This window comes from Aquarana catesbeiana, linkage group LG01, assembly GCF_042186555.1.
Source record: "Aquarana catesbeiana isolate 2022-GZ linkage group LG01, ASM4218655v1, whole genome shotgun sequence".
Taxonomy (NCBI): Eukaryota; Metazoa; Chordata; class Amphibia; order Anura; family Ranidae; genus Aquarana; species Aquarana catesbeiana.
The window spans coordinates 65,940,608-65,960,602 of NC_133324.1; positions in this window are offsets into that span (position 1 = coordinate 65,940,608).

A 19,995-nucleotide genomic window follows, 5' to 3' on the forward strand; every position below is an offset into this window, starting at 1 on the left:
CTTTTGATGGTATTTGATCACCTCTGCCGTTTTTATTTTTTGCGCTATACACGGAAAAAGACCGAAAATTTTGAAAAAAAATGATATTTTCTACTTTTTGTTCTAAAAAAAATCCAATAAACTCAATTTTAGTCATACATTTAGGCCAAAATGTATTTGGCCACATGTCTTTGGTAAAAAAAATGTCAATAAGTGTATATTTATTGGTTTGCGCAAAAGTTATAGCGCCTACAATCTAGGGTACATTTTCTGGAATTTACACAGCCTTTAATTTATGACTGCCTATGTCGTTTCTTGAGGTGCTAAAATGGCAGGGCAGTACAAAACCCCCACAAATGACCCCATTTTGGAAAGTAGACACCCCAAGGAAATTGCTGAGAGGCATGTTGAGCCCATTGAATATTCATTTTTTTTGTCCCAAGTGATTGAATAATGACAAAAAAAAAAAAAAAAAATTACAAAAAGTTGTCACTAAATGATATATTGCTCACACAGGCCATGGGCATATGTGGAATTGCACCCCAAAATACATTTAGCTGCTTCTCCTGAGTATGGGGATACCACATGTGTGGGACTTTTTGGGAGCCTAGCCGCATACGGGGCCCCGAAAACCAATCACTGCCTTCAGGATTTCTAAGGGCGTACATTTTTGATTTTACTCCTCACTACCTATCACAGTTTTGAAGGCCATAAAATGCCCAGATGGCACAAACCCCCCCCAAATGACCCCATTTTGGAAAGTAGACACCCCAAGCTATTTGCTGAGAGGCATGTTGAGTCCATGGAATATTTTATATTTTGACACAAGTTGCGGGAATGTGACAATTTATTTTTTTTTTTTTTTTCTTTTTGCACAAAGTTGTCACTAAATGATATATTGCTCACACAGGTCATGGGCATATGTGGAATTGCACCCCAAAATACATTCTGCTGCTTCTCCTGAGTATGGGGATACCACATGTGTGGGACTTTTTAGGAGCCTAGCCGCGTACGGGACCCCGAAAACCAATCACCGCCTTCAGGATTTCTAAGGGTGTACATTTTTGATTTCACTCTTCACTGCCTATCACAGTTTCGGAGGTCATGGAATGCCCAGGTGGCACAAACCCCCCCCAAATGACCCCATTTTGGAAAGTAGACACCCCAAGCTATTTGCTGAGAGGCATGGTGAGTATTTTGCAGCTCTCATTTGTTTTTGAAAATGAAGAAAGACAAAAAAAAAAATTTTTTTTTTCTTTTTTTAATTTTCAAAACTTTGTGACAAAAAGTGAGGTCTGCAAAATACTCACTATACCTCTCATCAAATAGCTTGGGGTGTCTACTTTCCAAAATGGGGTCATTTGGGGGGGGTTTGTGCCACCTGGGCATTCCATGGCCTCCGAGACTGTGATAGGCAGTGAAGAGTGAAATCAAAAATTTACGCCCTTAGAAAGCCTGAAGGCGGTGCTTGGTTTTCGGGGTCCCATACGCGGCTAGGCTCCCAAAAAGTCTCACACATGTGGTATCCCCGTACTCAGGAGAAGCAACAGAATGTATTTTGGGGTGTAATTTCACATATTCCCATGGCATGTTTGAGCAATATATCATTTAGTGACAACTTTGTGCAAAAAAAAAAAAAAAAAAAAAAAAATTTGTCTCTTTCCCGCAACTTGTGTCACAATATAAAATATTCCATGGACTCGACATGCCTCTCAGCAAATAGCTTGGGGTGTCTACTTTCCAAAATGGGGTCATTTGGGGGGGGGTTTGAACTGTCCTGGCATTTTATGCACAACATTTAGAAGCTTATGTCACACATCACCCACTCTTCTAACCACTTGAAGACAAAGCCCTTTCTGACACTTTTTGATTACATGAAAAAATTATTTTTTTTTGCAAGAAAATTACTTTGAACCCCCACACATTATATATTTTTTTAAAGCAAATGCCCTACAGATTAAAATGGTGGGTGTTTAATTTTTTTTTTTCACACAGTATTTGCGCAGCGATTTTTCAAACGCATTTTTTGGGGAAAAAACACACTTTTTTACATTTTAATGCACTAAAACACACTATATTGCCCAAATGTTTGATGAAATAAAAAAGATGATCTTAGGCCGAGTACATGGATACCAAACATGACATGCTTTACAATTGCGCACAAACGTGCAGTGGCAACAAAATAAATACATTTTTAAAAGCCTTTAAAAGCCTTTACAGGTTACCACTTTAGATTTACAGAGGAGGTCTACTGCTAAAATTACTGCCCTCGATCTGACTGTCGCGGTGATACCTCACATGCATGGTGCAATTGCTGTTTACATTTGACGCCAGACCGACGCTTGCGTTCGCCTTAGCGCGAGAGCAGGGGGGACAGGGGTGCTTTTTTTTTTTTTTTTTTTTTTTTTTTTATTATTTTTTTGCTTTTTTATCTTATTTTAAAACTGTTCCTTTCATTTTTTTTTTTTTTTAATCATTTTTACTGTTATCTCAGGGAATGTAAATATCCCCTATGATAGCAATAGGTAGTGACAGGTACTCTTTTTTGAAAAAATTGGGGTCTATTAGACCCTAGATTTCTCCTCTGCCCTCAAAGCATCTGACCACACCAAGATCGGTGTGATAAAATGCTTCCCCAATTTCCCAATGGCGCTATTTACATCCGGCGAAATCTAAGTCATAAAATGCTCGTAGCTTCCGGTTTCTTAGGCCATAGAGATGTTTGGAGCCACTCTCGTCTCTGATCAGCTCTATGGTCAGCTGGCTGAATCACCGGCTGCATTCTCAGGTTCCCTGTTGAGACAGGAGAGCCAGAGAAAAACACGGAAGACGATGGGGGGGGGGGGGGCATTCTCTCTGCTTGTAAAAGCAGTCTAGAGGCTAATTAGCCGCTAGGATTGCTTTTACATGAAAGCCGACCGCTGGCTGAAAAGAATGATACCAAGATGATACCTAAACCTGCAAGCATCATTCTGGTATAACCACTCAAAGTCGTGAATGCTGTACCTGAAGACAAAAATATGGCTAACAATAAAGCACAGTAAACGGTAAAGTATAAAAAACTGCATACCTGAAAAGCAAACATGATAAAACATAATAACAATAAAACATTGCAGAATAGAATACAGTAAAAAAGAGCAGAACAATAGAGAGAATAGAGAGAGAGAGAATAGAGAGAGAACAATAAAACGACAACTATTATTTTTTATTTTATATTTTTGTTTGTGTTTTTTTTTTTTACACTTTTTTTGTAACTGTACCTTTTGTAACTGTAACCGGTTCCAGGTTCGGGTCTCTCAAAATGCGATGGCATCTTGGGAGACCCTGTGAAAGTGTGTCCTAGTCTGTGCAATGCTGTACCCTACGCTAATACTCAGCTAGTGAATGGTAGCGTTCAAAACATTCACCAATGCAAAGACCAGGATTGTCAGGACAGGAGGGACAATAATAGCGGGTGTCACGCCTATATCCGCGCTTACTGCAGACACGACATCTTTTTTGGGGGGTTCGCTGGGTAGGGGTACTCGGGAGGACATAAAAATGCCTCTCATGCAGCCGACTGCATTTGGTTGGGGATGTGAATGGGGGAAGTATGGGCGCTGCAGAAGTGGTGGGTTCCCAATTAGGATTGGCGAATGCAGCAGGAAGGGCACTATGGGCACGACGGGCCTGTGTTTGTCTTCTTGGTGGCAGCGGGACACTATTTGTGCTTGCCACCTCACCAGCTTGAACTGCACTTATGGGACTCGCCACGTCACCAAGTGTTACTGCAGTGCTGGTTTGACTACGACCGGGGTGTACTAGGCCGCTGGCGCTTGCCAGTTCACCAAAACGCTACCAAAAAAACTGTTAACGATCGCAGGGATCAGGCCTGACTCTGCGAACGCTGCAGTTATGCGTTTAGTGTTTTGTAAGTGACAGTGATCGATCGATACTGCACTTGGGTGGGCTGGGCGGAGGGACAAAACGCAGGTGCTAGCAGGTATCTGGGCTGATCCCACTAACACTGCGTTTTTGGGAACCCTAAACTGCTGGGGATGCCAGTATAGATCTGATCGGATCAGATATTGATCAGTTCAGATACTATACCACTAAGGGAGGTGTACGGTGCGTGCGTGGGTGTTAGCGCTACTGGCACTAACCTGACGCTGCCTGGGGCTGGTGCTTGCCAGTTCACCAAAACGCTACCAAAAAAACTGTTAGCGATCACAGGGATCAGGCCTGACTCTGCGAACGCTGCAGTTATGTGTTTAGTGTTTTTTTAAGTGACAGTGATCGATCGATACTGCACTTGGGTGGGCTGGGCTGGGCCAGGCGGAGGGGCAAAACGCAGGTGCTAGCAGGTATCTGGGCTGATCCCGCTAACACTGCGTTTTTGGGAATCCTAAACTGCTGGGGACGCTAGTATAGATCTGATCGGATCAGATATTGATGCGTTCAGATACTATACCACTAAGGGAGGTGTACGGTGCGTGGGTGTTAGCGCTACTGGCACTAACCTGACGCTGCCTGGGGCTGGTGCTTGCCATTTCACCAAAACGCTACCAAAAAAACTGTTAGCGATCGCAGGGATCAGGCCTGACTCTGCGAACGCTGCAGTTATGCGTTTAGTGTTTTGTAAGTGACCGTGATCGATCGATACTGCACTTGGGTGGGCTGGGCCGAGCCGGGCGGAGGGGCAAAACGCAGGTGCTAGCAGGTATCTGGGCTGATCCCGCTAACACTGTGTTTTTGGGAACCCTAAACTGCTGGGGACGCTAGTATAGATCTGATCGGATCAGATATTGATCCGTACAGATACTATACCACTAAGGGAGGCGTATGCTGCGTGCGTGGGTGTTAGCAGTACTGGCGCTAATCTGACGCTGCCTGGGGCGACGCATATCACCGCCGGGCGATCAGGGGGCTAAATCTTTATTCGGTAATAAACGGCGGGTGCCCTGACACTATAAAAAATAAACAAACTAACCAGCGTCACCCGTAACGGTTATACAGTGATCAGTGGTGAAAGGGTTAACTAGGGGGCAATCAAGGGGTTAAAACATTTATTAGGTAGTATATGGGGGTCCCTGTCGCTATAAAACGCTGACGGCGAACCTAAATATTTACCTCACTAACTAGCATCACCAGCGACACTAATACAGCGATCAGAAAAATGATCGCTTAGCGACACTGGTGACGGGGGGTGATCAAGGGGTTAAAACTTTATTAGGGGGGGTTAGGGGGGTACCCTAGACCTACAGGGGGCCTAACACTCACTGCCCTGACACTAACTGTCACAAACTGACACCAATACAGTAATCAGAAAAAAAAAAAAAAAAAAAAAAAAAAACCTGCTGGTGTCAGTTTGTGACAGGGGGGGGGGGGGTGATTGGGGGGGGATCGGGGGGCGATCGGGGGGGGGATCGGGGTGTTTTGTGTGCCTGGCATGTTCTACTGTGTGTGTGTGTGTTGTGCACTCACATTTCAGTCTTCTCTCCTCGGCCCGGAACGGAAAATACCGAGCCGAGGAGAGATGACATCATTTCCTCTGCCTCTGTGTACAATACAGAGGCAGGGAAATGATCCCATTGGCTGGGAGCGATCGCGAGGGGGGGGCCACGAATGGATGGCCTCCCCCTCACCTCCGATCGCCGGGGGAGATTTGCCGACCGCCGCAGGCACCGGGGGGGGGTCCGATCGGACCCCCCACCCGCGGGCAGGCAAGGACGTACATGTAAGTCCTTTTGCCTGCCCGTGCCATTCTGCCGACGTATATAGTCGTGCGGCGGTCGGCAAGTGGTTAAATGTAAAGCCGTTTGCTGTTTCCAAGAAGCTTCCAGCGCTTAATTGCAATACTCTGCACAATAAACCAGACATGACCATTTCAGAATAGTCAATTCCCTAGCAAAGCCCTCTCCCTCCTTGCATGTCATAGCCATCTACACTTCTGGGAGTGTCTAAATACTCTTGGTGCTGGCCCTGCTCCTCCACCCCTGTCCTTTCAAAGATCTCTCTGGTGCAATAAGGTTTTGGAAGGTTGCTATAGAGTGTCACTTAAATGATATCTCTGCTTCTGTTGTGGCTTCTGACATCACATCCAAAATGGCTGTGTCCAGCAACAGTCTCAAGACTTTTGGATGATTAAACAAGAAGACTTCTACAGGTAAATAACATGACTAGTGTAGCTCCCTCTAGTGTGCAACTAATAGTAGTGTAGGTACAATATAGTTTGACTCAGGGATAAGCCTGAGCCATGGAATCTGGGTCAGGGTTCATTAGAGTTCTGGGCTGGATGATTCATCCAGGCAGTTCTCTGGTGCCTCCCTGGTTCTAGAATGTTGCAGAATGTTCTAGAAATGAGTGGGTGGAAGCTAAGAGGCCTGCATATTTAGGGGCCCTTAGCCAATCCCCAGGAGTTGGGCCTGGCAGAGGACTGAGACAGCCCTTAACCACTTGCCGACCGCCTAACGCACATATACGGCGGCAGAATGGCACGGGCAGGCAGAAACACGTACCCGTACGTGATCTGCCTCCCGCGGGCGGGGGGTCCGATCGGATCCCCCCCCCCCGGTGCCAGCGGCGGTCGGCAATTGACTGGGAGCGTCGGGAGGCGAGGGGGAGACCATCCGATCGTGGCCCCCCCCTCGCGATCGCTCCCAGCCAATCGGAATCCTCCCCTGCCTGTGTGTAGTTTCACACAGGCAGAGGATGTGATGTCATCTCTCCTCGGCTCGGCAGTTTCCGTTCCAGCGCCGAGGAGAGAAGACATGTAAGTGCACAACACACAAACACATACACAGTAGAACATGCCAGGCATACTTTACACCCCCGATCCCCCCCTGATCGCCCCCCGATCCCCCCCAATCACCCCCCCCCCGTCACAAACTGACAGCAAGCAGTATTTTTTTTTTTTTTTTTTCTGATTACTGCATGGTGTCAGTTTGTGACAGTTACAGTGTTAGGGCAGTGAGTATTACCCCCCTTTAGGTCTAGGATACCCCCCTAACCCCCCCTAATAAAGTTTTAACCCCTTGATCACCCCCTGTCACCAGTGTCGCTAAGCGATCATTTTTCTGATCGCTGTATTAGTGTCGCTGGTGACGCTAGTTAGGGAGGTAAATATTTAGGTTCACCGTCAGCGTTTTATAGCGTCAGGGACCCCCACATACTATCTAATTAATGTTTTAACCCCTTGATTGCCCCCCAGTTAACCCTTTCACCACTGATCACCGTATAACCGTTACGGGTGACGCTGGTTAGTTCGTTTATTTTTTATAGTGTCAGGGCACCCGCCATTTATTACCGAATAAAGGTGATCGCCCGGTGGTGATATGCGTCGCCCCAGGCAGCGTCAGATTAGCGCCAGTAGCGCTAACACCCACGCACGCAGCATACGCCTCCCTTAGTGGTATAGCATCAGAACGGATCAATATCTGATCCGATCAGATCTATACTAGTGTCCCCAGCAGTTTAGGGTTCCCAAAAGCGCAGTGTTAGCGGGATCAGCCCAGATACCCGCTAGCACCTGCGTTTTTCCCCTCTGCCCGGCCCAGCCCACCCAAGTGCAGTATCGATCGATCACTGTCACTTACAAAACACTAAACGCATAACTGCAGCGTTCACAGAGTCAGGCCTGATCCCTGCGATTGCTAACAGTTTTCTTGGTAGCGTTTTGGTGAACTGGCAAGCACCAGCCCCAGGCAGCGTCAGGTTAGCGCCAGTACCGCTAACACCCACGCACGCACCGTACACCTCCCTTAGTGGTATAGTATCTGATCGGATCAATATCTGATCCGATCAGATCTATACTAGCGTCCCCAGCAGTTTAGGGTTCCCACAAACGCAGTGTTAGCGGGATCAGCCCAGATACCTGCTAGCACCTGCGTTTTGCCCCTCCGCCCGGCCCAGCCCAGCCCACCCAAGTGCAGTATAGATCGATCACTGTCACTTACAAAACACTAAACGCATAACTGCAGCGTTCGCAGAGTCAGGCCTGATCCCTGCGATCGCTAACAGTTTTTTTTGTAGCGTTTTGGTGAACTGGCAAGCACCAGCGGCCTAGTACACCCCGGTCGTAGTCAAACCAGCACTGCAGTAACACTTGGTGACGTGGCGAGTCCCATAAATGCAGTTCAAGCTGGTGAAGTGGCAAGCACAAGTAGTGTCCCGCTGCCACCAAGAAGACAAACACAGGCCCGTCGTGCCCATAGTGCCCTTCCTGCTGCATTCGCCAATCCTAATTGGGAACCCACCGCTTCTGCAGCGCCCGTACTTCCCCCATTCACATCCCCAACCAAATGCAGTCGGCTGCATGAGAGGCATTTTCTTTATGTCCTCCCGAGTAGCCCTACCCAGCGAACCCCCCCAAAAAAGATGACGTGTCTGCAGCAAGCGCGGATATAGGCGTGACACCCGCTATTATTGTCTCTCCTGTCCTGACAATCCTGGTCTTTGCATTGGTGAATGTTTTGAACGCTACCATTCACTAGTTGAGCATTAGCGTAGGGTACAGCACTGCACAGACTAGGCACACTTTCACAGGGTCTCCCAAGATGCCATCGCATTTTAAGAGACCCGAACCTGGAACCGGTTACAGTTATAAAAGTTAGTTACAAAAAAAAGTGTAAAAAAAAAAAAAAAAACACATACAAAAATATAAAAAAAAAAAAAAATAGTTGTTGTTTTATTGTTCTCTCTCTCTCTATTCTCTCTCTCTTGTTCTGCTCTTTTTTACTGTATTCTATTCTGCAATGTTTTATTGTTATTATGTTTTATCAAGTTTGTTTTTCAGGTATGCAATTTTTTATACCTTACCGTTTACTGTGCTTTATTGTTAACCATTTTTTTGTCTTCAGGTACGCCATTCACGACATTGAGTGGTTATACCAGAATGATGCCTGCAGGTTTAGGTATCATCTTGGTATCATTCTTTTCATGTAAAAGCAATCCTAGCAGCTAATTAGCCTCTAGACTGCTTTTACAAGCAGTGGGAGGGAATGCCCCCCCCCCAACGTCTTCCGTGTTTTTCTCTGGCTCTCCTGTCTCAACAGGGAACCTGAGAATGCAGCCGGTGATTCAGCCAGCTGACCATAGAGCTGATCAGAGACCAGAGTGGCTCCAAACATCTCTATGGCCTAAGAAACCGGAAGCTACGAGCATTTTATGACTTAGATTTCGCCGGATGTAAACAGCGCCATTGGGAAATTGGGAAAGCATTTTATCACACCGATCTTGGTGTGGTCAGATGCTTTGAGGGCAGAGGAGAAATCTAGGGTCTAATAGACCCCAATTTTTGCAAAAAAGAGTACCTGTCACTACCTATTGCTATGATAGGGGATATTTACATTCCCTGAGATAACAATAAAAATGATTTAAAAAAAAAAAAAAATGAAAGGAACAGTTTAAAAATAAGATAAAAAAATAATAATAATAAAGAAAAAAAAAAAAAGCACCCCTGTCCCCCCTGCTCTCGCGCTAAGGCGAACGCAAGCGTTGGTCTGGAGTCAAATGTAAACAGCAATTGCACCATGCATGTGAGGTATCACCGCAAACGTCAGATCGAGGGCAGTAATTTTAGCAGTAGACCTCCTCTGTAAATCTAAACTGGTAACCTGTAAAGGCTTTTAAAGGCTTTTAAAAAAGTATTTAGTTTGTCGCCACTGCACGTTTGTGCGCAATTTTAAAGCATGTCATGTTTGGTATCCATGTACTCGGCCTAAGATCATCTTTTTTATTTCATCAAGCATTTGGGCAATATAGTGTGTTTTAGTGCATTAAAATTTAAAAAAGTGTGTTTTTTCCCCAAAAAATGCGTTTGAAAAATCGCTGCGCAAATACTGTGTGAAAAAAAAAAATGAAACACCCACCATTTTAATCTGTAGGGCATTTGCTTTAAAAAAATATATAATGTTTGGGGGTTCAAAGTAATTTTTTTGCAAAAAAAATTATTTTTTTATGTAATCAAAAAGTGTCAGAAAGGGCTTTGTCTTCAAGTGGTTAGAAGAGTGGGTGATGTGTGACATAAGCTTCTAGATGTTGCGCATAAAATGCCAGGACAGTTCAAACCCCCCCAAATGACCCCATTTTGGAAAGTAGACACCCCAAGCTATTTGCTGAGAGGCATGTCGAGTCCATGGAATATTTTATATTGTGACACAAGTTGCGGGAAAGAGACAATTTTTTATTTTTTTTATTTTTTTTCTGCGCAAAGTTGTCACTAAATGATATATTGCTCAAACATGCCATGGGAATATGTGAAATTACACCCCAAAATACATTCTGTTGCTTCTCCTGAGTACGGGGATACCACATGTGTGAGACTTTTTGGGAGCCTAGCCGCGCACGGGACCCCGAAAACCAAGCACCGCCTTCAGGCTTTCTAAGGCCGTAAATTTTTTATTTCACTCTTCACTGCCTATCACAGTTTCGGAGGCCATGGAATGCCCAGGTGGCAGAAAAAACCCCAAATGACCCCATTTTGGAAAGTAGACACCCCAAGCTATTTGATGAGAGGTATAGTGAGTATTTTGCAGACCTCACTTTTTGTCACAAAGTTTTGAAAATTGAAAAAAGAAAAAAAAAATTTTTTTTTCTCGTCTTTCTTTATTTTCAAAAACAAATGAGAGCTGCAAAATACTCACCATGCCTCTCAGCAAATAGCTTGGGGTGTCTACTTTCCAAAATAGGGTCATTTGGGGGGGGTTTGTGCCACCTGGGCATTCCATGGCCTCCGAAACTGTGATAGGTAGTGAGGAGTAAAATCAAAAATGTACGCCCTTAGAAATCCTGAAGGCAGTGATTGGTTTTCGGGGCCCCGTACGCGGCTAGGCTCTCAAAAAGTCCCACACATGTGGTATCCCCATACTCAGGAGAAGCAGCTAAATGTATTTTGGGGTGCAATTCCACATATGCCCATGGCCTGTGTGAGCAATATATCATTTAGTGACAACTTTGTGCAAAAAAAAAAAAAAAAATTGTCACTTTCCCGCAACTTGTGTCAAAATATAAAACATTCCATGGACTCAACATGCCTCAAAGCAAATAGCTTGGGGTGTCTACTTTCCAAAATGGGGTCATTTGGGGAGTTTTATGCCATCTGGGCATTTTATGGCCTTCAAAACTGTGATAGGTAGTGAGGAGTAAAATCAAAAATGTACGCCCTTAGAAATCCTGAAGGCAGTGATTGGTTTTCGGGGCCCCGTACGCGGCTAGGCTCCCAAAAAGTCCCACACATGTGGTATCCCTATACTCAGGAGAAGCAGCTAAATGTATTTTGGGGTGCAATTCCACATATGCCCATGGCCTGTGTGAGCAATATATCATTTAGTGACAACTTTTTGTAATTATTTTTTTTTTTTTGTCATTATTCAATCACTTGGGACAAAAAAAATTAATATTCAATGGGCTCAACATGCCTCTCAGCAAATTCCTTGGGATGTCTACTTTCCAAAATGGGGTCATTTGTGGGGGTTTTGTACTGCCCTGCCATTTTAGCACCTCAAGAAACGACATAGGCAGTCATAAATTAAAGGCTGTGTAAATTCCAGAAAATGTACCCTAGTTTGTAGGCGCTATAACTTTTGCGCAAACCAATAAATATACACTTATTGACATTTTTTCTACCAAAGACATGTGGCCGAATACATTTTGGCCTAAATGTATGACTAAAATTGAGTTTATTGGATTTTTTTTTAGAACAAAAAGTAGAAAATATCATTTTTTTTCAAAATTTTCGGTCTTTTTCCGTGTATAGCGCAAAAAATAAAAACGGCAGAGGTGATCAAATACCATCAAAAGAAAGCTCTATTTGTGGGAAGAAAAGGACGCAAATTTTGTTTGGGTACAGCATTGCATGACCGCGCAATTAGCAGTTAAAGCGACGCAGTGCCGAATTGTAAAAAGTGCTCTGGTCAGGAAGGGGGTAAAACCTTCCGGGGCTGAAGTGGTTAAATAGAGATGAGCCATGCCAGCCTGGGAGTCAGGTGGAAGATGGAGATGCAGTGCTGAGGGAGACTGTCGGTGGTCCTCAAGGGACCCCTGCTGGGGAGGTGCTCTGCCTCGGGCCAGGGCTCAGGTGGCTTGCCTGGACAGATCCTACCACAGAAGTTGAAGGAGGCTTTCTGGAGAAGCAGCAGAAGCAGGGAAGGACTGAGTGAGTAGATCAACACGTAGATCAGCATCTTCATCAAACCTTGCCCTGGGAAATCTCCAGTGTGTCAGTGAGGTGGACTGGTGCAGAGTGTCAGTCGGGTACACTGAGAAGAAGCAGAAGCAACCAGGAGGGCTGGTGAAGAGGCAACCAGGTGGGCTAGCATTTCCTTCAAGAAATGGAGCTGTGATTAGTGTCTTCAGGGGAGCTGAAGGTGTTTCAAGATGCAGTTCTCTCCACATGTGTTACTGTATCTAAGGAACTGAGAGTTCCTAGCCTGTAAAGGGCTTTTGCTGAGCTAACAAGAGACTGTTAGTTCCCAAAGAATAAATCAATTGGAGTTCTGCAAAGTAAGTAAAGTGGAGCTGCACAGAGGATCAAGTCAAGCTGTGCAGAAGGATCAAGTGGAGCTGTAAATAGGGAGGACATTGTCCCTGGGTCTTTTTGTTGCTGTCAAGTTGGGCATCCCATAATCCCTAACCCCATTCAAATTATCATCCCCTTAATAAGACAACAAAAACAAAGCTCAAGGACTGTTTTCTGTGTCTGGATGCAAGTTGAAAATGTTATGCGACTGGCTGTGCAGCAGTGGGGAACCCTTTCACTTGCAGCCCCTTATGGGGGTAGTGCTACACTAGATTATGTAAAATCCACATATAATCTTATTGGAAGATTGTTTTTGAAATGAATGATCTAGAACAATTCAATTTAACCACTTCCCATCCAGCGATGTACCTGTACGTCGCTGGACTTTTGGTGGTTATACCAGGGTGCTGCCTATCACCAGCTTCTCGATTGGCTTTCATCAGCTGTTTGTAATAGAAACCCAGAAGTGATGACATGACATGACTTCTGGCTTACTTGGAAACCATCGGCGCCATTTTTTGAAAATCTAAAGCATTCAGAAACACCGATCTTGGTGTTTTTGAATGCTTTTAAGTGCAGAGGGGGGATCTGAGGACAGTAATAAAAGTGATCAGAAAATAAATAAATTATTTAATGCAACAGTGTAAAAATAAAAATAAATAAAATAAATTAACAATTAAGAAAAAAAAAATTAAAGTGCCCCCCGTTCTCCCATGCTTGCACACAAAGGCGACCGCCCTCTTTGGTCCCACACACATGCAAACAGCGATTGTGCCACATATGTGAGGTATCACCGCAAATGTCAGATCATGGGCAGTAATTCTGGCACCAAACCTCCTCTGTAAATCTAAAGTGGTAACCTATAAAGGCTTTTAAAGCATTGCCTATGGATAGTAAACTTTACATAGTTTGTTGCCGTTGTGCGTGCATGCGCAATTTTAAGCGTGACATGTTTGGTATCTATTTACTCAGGTAACTTCATCTTTTATGTTTTACAAAAACTTCCATACCTTTGCATTGCGTATAAAGGCTGTTGAATCCTGTCTTCTCTGATTCTCCTTTCTTCCACTGCCCCCTATAATTTCCTGATAACACAGAGTCTATGAAGTCAGGCTGCACATGCTCAGTTTGGTGTGTATTACTAGAGAGGTTTTTTTTCTTGGGAGGGTGCATGTGATCAGCACAGCGCCAATCAGCACTGTCCAGACAGGGGGTCAGAGGTCTTGCAGTCCCATAGGTCAGTCAAAAAACTCTTCCTACAAGCTTTAACTAGTGCATGGCTGGACACTGATTGAAGTCACAAGTCTGCTATATACTGCTGATGAAAAAAGGTATTTAACAGTTTATATTTACTAAACTAATTGCATTTCCATGTTCTGTGTACTGTGGGAGACCAGATATAGTGAATGCAGGGTCCTGGGTTTAGTAACACTTTAACAGATCAAAAAGGAACAAAAACCAGAAATTCATTGAGCATGGAAAAAGCACACTATTCTTTGTAGAACATTACTACTTACATTTTTGTTGCTATTATTTTTTCTATATAGTTATGTTATATTCTGTTGGCTGTTAATGTGGTGTTGACCTTGTAGCGCTTGCCCTTTCCTTTCATACAGTAAGCTGTCAACATGAAAGCTTTAATTCCTAAAGGCATTTTTATATGATCACGTTTAGAGAAAATATAGCACATTCAATCTTTCATGCCAAAGCGCCTATTCATGCTTACAAGTTAACGTGTGATGCTTGAGACGTTGGAGGGTCAAGTGTTCTCGTGAAGGTCACTGCGTAGGAGCCAATGGTGTGATTCCCGATAATTCCGAGGTTAATGTAATAAGTTTGATTTGAGAAATAAAGATAAACTTTTCAGATGAATTTAGGGCCCTTTCTCTGGGCCCGTGTTGTTCTGTGTTAAGCTCCACACACCATGGGTAAATGAAGTTTAGGTGGTATGTGGGCAGGGCCAGTTAGTTGATACCCAAGATGGTAGAATTGCACATAGAGATGGAATGAAGCACAATTATTATTTAATTGAGTAAAGATAAATAACAAGTGGAGAACAGTGGCAAGGCACTTGACTTAACAGTTCCAAAACAATAAGATGTCAGCATCTCAGTAACACAGACAACGCAGGAGCAGAAGTTCTCAGCAATGTAAGTGGCACATTGGAATAGTTCTGGCCCTACTGTTATCACTCTGATAAGGGCTACTTCACCACAGCAGCATCCGCATAGAGGGGTGGCTGTTAGGCAGGGTGGCAGTGTAAGTGGCACTTGGAAGAAAGAATCAACCCTTGGTTACGAGTCCAGGAACTAGCGGAGTCGGCAACAGTGTCCCTAGTCTGTCCCTCCTCGTCAGGAAGCTCTTCCTAGGGCTAAATAGCTGTCCCTATCTAGCATGGATCCTGTCCCTACTCTGTTCACTTTGCAATTGAGCCTCATTAAAGATGGCTGCTGAGGTCATCCAGTGTTGCATATTTTTTTTAACGGGTACCCGTAGCATTGCAAAACTGATGGATCTGCTGGTGACAGCAAGTATACCAACTGAAAACGTTGATGGTATTAACATCCCTAATTGGCAAAGGGGCAAAAAGAAGGTCCTCCATAATCTAGCCTATCACTTCTTTATACTGTATGCTTTTTAAGGTTTTTTTTGTTTTTTTTTTTTACCATAGTTGTATAACAATCTAAGTTGTTTCAGTTGATCTTCAAAATCAGGATTGTTTGAAGAATTTGTTCCAACCCTAACATATTGGTTGTAAGGAATACTATACATTAGTGGTGATACCATTACCCGCAATGGGCTTCCTATGTAGAGTTATAGCTAGTGAGAAGTCCTTCCGTACTACAGTCTCAATATTAAGAAAGGGAATCCCTCATCTACGATATCCCATAGTGAATTTGAGATTAAAGTAATTGATATTGAATAAATACATTAATTCATCCAATTATTTTGCATTGCCTGTTCATAGAACAAAGAAATAATCGTTATACATAAACCATGCCAAAATATTGCACAGACACCTAGACAAGACCTTGGCAGAGAACATCTTGCATTCCCATGCCTCTGGTACCGTTTTGGCATAAGATGGGGCACAACATATTGCCATTAACTACTTACAGACCGCCCGCCGTCATTTTACATTGTCATATAGCTGCCATAACCCCGGTATCCACTTTTTCAGTGGGCGGTCCGCTTTAAGATAAAAGTGGTCTCAGTGGCGGAATCACCGCAAGATAACTTTTATCGGTGGCAGGAGAGGGCCCCCCGCCGAGCTCCGGTGCCCTCCGCCGCTTACCGAAGCCACCGGCAGCTACTTGGCATGGAACTGAGTGAGGGGAAGATAGCCTCCACCTGGCTCCATACCATTGCAGGGCGGAAGCGATGTCAAAACGCCACTTTCGCCCATAGCTCCTAAAGGGACATTTTGTAAAATTTTTTATTGCAGTTTAGTGTAAATATGAGATCTGAGGTGTTTTTGACCCCAGATCTCATATTTAAGAGGTCCTGTCATGCGTTTTTTCTATTTGTGTAAAGGATAAAGTGCGCAACCAAAAAAAATTAAAAAACTCTGCATATATGAAAATGCAAACATGTGTTATAATCATGCAAGTGCAAATACTATATATTATAGTCCATAAAGTGCATCAGTCGGTGCAAATGACAATAATGGACTTTTCAGGAGAGCAATCAATTGTTCTGTTTATCAAACAACAAAGCATCAGCGCCGCTTACCAGATTTGATGGATCTCAAATTATGAAGATTAAACGGGCACACACAGGAGGGATTACTCAGCCGAAGAAAGCATGTCCAAAGGCTCATCCGATAGCGGGATCTTTCCTCTATAGCGGACTCTCCACTGATACGATATTTCTCACTGATAAGGTAGAAAATCTTTCTCCAGGTAGACTCCAAACATGGGATATTTTATAACATGAAAAGAAGAGGCTTCATGGTGCAGTACTCCACTTTTTTTCTATGTAAACATCCTATGTAATAGGGATAAAAGTGACACCTTTTTTTTCTTTTTTAAAAGAACAGTGTAAAAATAAAAAGTAAAATAAATAAGAAAAAAATAATAATTAATTTTAACGTGCCCCATCCCGCCGAGCTCGCGCGCAGAAGCGAACGCATACATGAGTAGTGCCTGCATATGAAAGAGAGAGAGAGAGCAATAATTGTATCTCAGGACCTCCTCTGTAACTCAAAACATGCAACCTGTAGAATTTTTTAAACGTCACCTATGGAGATTTTTAAGGGTAAAAGTTTGTCGCCATTCCACAAGCGGGGCAATTTTAAAGCGTGACATGTTGGGTATCAATTTACTCAGCGTAACATCATCTTGCACAATATAAAAAAAAATGGGGCTAACTTTACTGTTTTCTTATTTTTTAATTCAAAAAAGTGTATTTTTTCCAAAAAAAGTGCGCTTATAAGACCGCTGCGCAAATACGGTGTAACAAAAAAGTATTGCAACGACCACCATTTTATTCTCTAGGGTGTTAGAAAATGTATATATATATTGTTTGGGGGTTCTAAGTATTTTCTAGCAAAAAAAAAATATTTTAACTTGTAAACAACAAGTTTGAAAAATAGGCCTGGTCTTTAAGTGGTTAAAACCCTCTGCACTTAAAGGTAGTGTGACTCCCAGAATGTAAGGACATTTAGCAAAAGTATTTACTATAGTAATTCAAACATAAATTCATTATAAGGCAAGGACCTTCCTTCCCTTTCTATTAAGAAGGTACCCACTGTATTTCTTCACTGTAAGGAATACTGCAATATCTAGCTTCAGTATCAATAAATACCAAAATGGCCTCTTGGTGTTTAGTAATTCCTTCAATTATCTTCAATAGCTCAATCCTTTCTTTGGTATATGAGGGTAGAGAGAAGACATGAAGTTTAGGTGCTGAAAGCGGTACCATTATTTTGCATGGAAATTTGGCGTTTTATATTGTAGGTCTGTAAATCTTAACAATAACACACTTAAATCTGTCCAAACAAGAGTCTAGTAGATATACCTGGTATGATAAAGTTTGAAACACAAAAACATAAATTATAATATAATAAATAAAAATAAATAATAAAAAAAAATTAAAAAAAATAGTAATAAAATAAATTTCCCCACAATTCACTATCGCACAATTCTGCAAGTGTTCTAATTTACTATCGCTGTTTTCTAGCTGGTCTAAAGCCACTTTTGACGTAAAGGGACACTTTTTGGTTGCTATGGACAATCTCCAGTTTCCAGGCAGAAAGAACAGTGTATATCATGTAAAACTGCATGCAGGGCATGGGCCAAAGCACTGGAGACAAAAGGGATGTGAAATCATTTCATACAGTACTGTAATCTGTAAGATTACAGTACTGTATGTGTTATGATTTTTACTTTTTTTTTAATTTGCCGCCAGGCTCTGCCCCTGTGCGTCGCGCCGCTCGCAGGGAACGGAGCCTGGCACGGAGAGGCTTCGGAGGAGGACGGAGCCCTCAGACGCTGCGGGTGACATCGCAGGATCCCGGGGACAAGGTAAGTAACGCCGCCCCAGGATCCTGCAATGCGATCCCGAGTGTGGCTCGGGGTTACCGCTAATGGTACTGAATTTTAACCCCGAGCCACACTCGGGAAAACCGCCAGGGAGGCTACATCCCTAATATAAAAAGTTTTCTATTGTTCCTTATTTTCAAGCAGCTGCGCTGAAGCATGCTGTTGTAATATCATAGAGAACCTTTAACAGTACATTTTGGGTAACAAGATTCACAACCTTTTTTTTAGCCTAAACGTATTCAAATTCTGATCTAGACAAAAATTCAGGTCCAGACTTTTAATACAACAAAAGTGGTATTAAACCCAAAAGCAAACATTTATTTTATTGTAGCTTACCATTTCTTAGATGTGATGGCTGCATTCATTTAATGCTCCAGGCTTTATTTATTCTCTCTTCATCTGGGGATCTGGCCAGTAAGTCTTCCTTTTTTCAAAAGAACAAGCTCTCCAGCAGAATGCATCAGTTACAAAGATGAGACAAACCATTTAAAGAATAACTAAAGGCAAAACTTTTTCTTAGTTTTGGATAGAGTGGAGAGGGATTAGAACACCTGTCAGGTTTAATTGCCATCTGTGTCCCCATTAAGGAGATTCCACCTCTCTATTTCTCCTGTTTACCATTATCAGTGAAAGTAAAAAAAAAAAATCCACATTTTGGGTTGTCCCCAGAAAAGTAAGAGGGGAAATGTTCCAATGGAGACAACCTGGGGGTCCCCAAGGAACTCCCTTAATTTGCAGGGATTTCCTCTCACTTCCTGCTTGGCTATTGGAAAGGAAGTAAAAGGAAACCTGCAAAATGGGACACAGATGGTGAAGAAAAATCTGACAGGGGTTATAACTCTCTCTTACTCTATAATAATCAAAATTTTTAAAAAATACATTTTGCCTATAGTTCTACTTTAACACTGGTGGAGGTGTTGACAATGGTCAAATGTCTAAGTTGGTGAAGTAAAATTAGAAAAATATATACATAAAACTATTTTTCAGAAATAAAAAACTGATAACTGGCATGTGCGTATGTATTCACCCCTTTGTTATGAAGCCCATAAAAAGCTCTGGTGCAACCAATTACCTTCAGAAGTCACATAATTAGTGAAATGATGTCCACCTGTGTGCAATCTAAGTGTCACATGATCTGTCATTACATATACACACCTTTTTGAAAGGCCCCAGAGGCTGCAACACCTAAGCAAGAGGCACCAATAACCAAACACTGCCATGAAGACCAAGGAACTCTCCAAACAAGTAAGGGACAGAAGTACAAGTGTTGAGAAGTGTTGAGAAGTACAAGTCAGGGTTAGGTTATAAAAAAATATCCAAATCTTTGATGATCCCTAGGAGCACCATCAAATCTATCATACCCAAATGGAAAGGACATGGCACAACACCAAACCTGCCAAGAGACGGCCGCACTCCAAAACTCACGGACCAGGCAGCACAGAGACCTAAGGTTACTCTGGAGGAGCTGCAGAGTTCCACAGCAGAGACTGGAGTATCTGTACATAGGACGACAATAAGCCGTACGCGCCATAGAGTTGGGCTTTATGGCAGAGTGGCCAGAAGAAAGCCATTACTTTCAGCAAAAAACAAAATGGCACGTTTTGAGTTTGTTAAAAGGGATGTGGGAGACTCCCAAAATGTATGAAGGAAGGGCTCTGGTCTGATGAGACTAAAATTGAACTTTTTGACCATCAAAGAAAACGCTATGTCTGGCGCAAACCCAACTTATCACATCACCCAAAGAACTCCATCCCCACAGTGAAACATGATGGTGGCAGCATCATGCTGTGGGGATGTTTTTCAGCAGTCAGGATTGGGAAACTGGTCAGGGTTGAGGGAAAGATGGATGGTGCTAAATACAGGGGTATTCTTGAGCAAAACCTGTACCACTCTGTGTGTGATTTGAGGCTAGGACGGAGGTTCACCTTCCAGCAGGACAATGACCCCAAACACAAGGCTAAAGCAATACTTGAGGGG